The sequence below is a fragment of the Arachis duranensis genome, chromosome 6 (assembly GCF_000817695.3).
Source record: "Arachis duranensis cultivar V14167 chromosome 6, aradu.V14167.gnm2.J7QH, whole genome shotgun sequence".
Taxonomy (NCBI): Eukaryota; Viridiplantae; Streptophyta; class Magnoliopsida; order Fabales; family Fabaceae; genus Arachis; species Arachis duranensis.
The window spans coordinates 101,492,381-101,493,784 of NC_029777.3; positions in this window are offsets into that span (position 1 = coordinate 101,492,381).

Consider the following 1,404-nt stretch of genomic DNA (forward strand, 5'->3'; position numbering starts at 1 on the left):
ATCAATATTTTAAATTAATAAAACAATTTTTCCATCATACATTTATAATTTGATTTCTATAAGAGAAAAACTTTCTTGTTAATACTTATTATTGATTACTAAGTTGACTCAAATTTTACTAATATTAAATACTATAATATTATGTATATACAAAAAAATCATCTACCAAAATTATTATTTGTATAAAATATATTAAAGTATAAAATACATATTAAAAATAAATTAAAAAATATTTATTTATACATAAATATATAATAATTTGTTTTTTATATGTATATGATATTTTTGTATTAAATATTATAATGAATCAATTAAATTATGTTTTATGTTATCAAATAATAGAAAAAACAAATTGACTTAATAAACTAAAAATGATAAATTATTTATATAACTCATAAACTCAACTCTTCCTAAAAAAGTTAAGAATATCTAGGCATATTAATGCCACTTTTTAATTTTGTTATGGAGATTAGAATGGGGTAGGATTCCGATATGGAGAGTAGACGTGTTTTACCTGCCTGTGGTGTCAGCGATGGAGTAATCGGACGGTGCGAATTGGAGCTGACAAATCAGACGGTCTGAGTTCCTCGTGACAAAACAAATGGTCTGAGTTGTTCCTCTCCAACCACGTGTTGCATACGTGTTGCATACGTGTTGCTCCCATAAACAGTGCCCTTTTAACCCCACACCCCCTTCATTGCATGCACACCCACGCCCTCCGAGTCACTTTCTCCTTCATTCCCACCCAGCATCCATTCCTTCTTCTTCTTCCTCTTTGAATGCTGTCTGCTTCATTTACTTCACTAAAAAAAAATTTAAAATGTCAAAGAAACAAAAATCTAAAAATGTTGATCGTCCTGAACTTCACATTGTAAAATATCTCAGTCATTTTGATTATGTAAGTTTATTTCACTACAAGAAAATGGAACATTTGTAACAAAAAATTTGTATCAAATTTAAAATTGTTACAAATTACAGTTTTTTCGTAACAATAATGAATTATTGTTACAAAATAAGAATATTTTGTAACAACGTGATTGCTTTTGTTACAAATTATGTTGGCTTTCGTATCAAATCGTTGTTTTGTTGCAAAATGTTATAATATTTTGTAACAAAAGATTATATTGTTGCAAAAATTCATAACATTTTGTAACAAAATATCTATTTGTTTCAAAAGCTCTAAATATTTTGTAAAAAAAAATTAATTTGTCACAAAATACTATATTTTTTTAACAAGTTATTTATTTGTCACAAAATTCAAAGATTTTTTGTAACTGATAAAAAATTTTGTTTCAACATATTAAATGTAAGACTTCAAATTTTTAAAAATTAATATAATAAGTTATTTATGATTTATTATATTTATTTAATATTTTATATTAAAAAAATTTATTTTACTAAAAA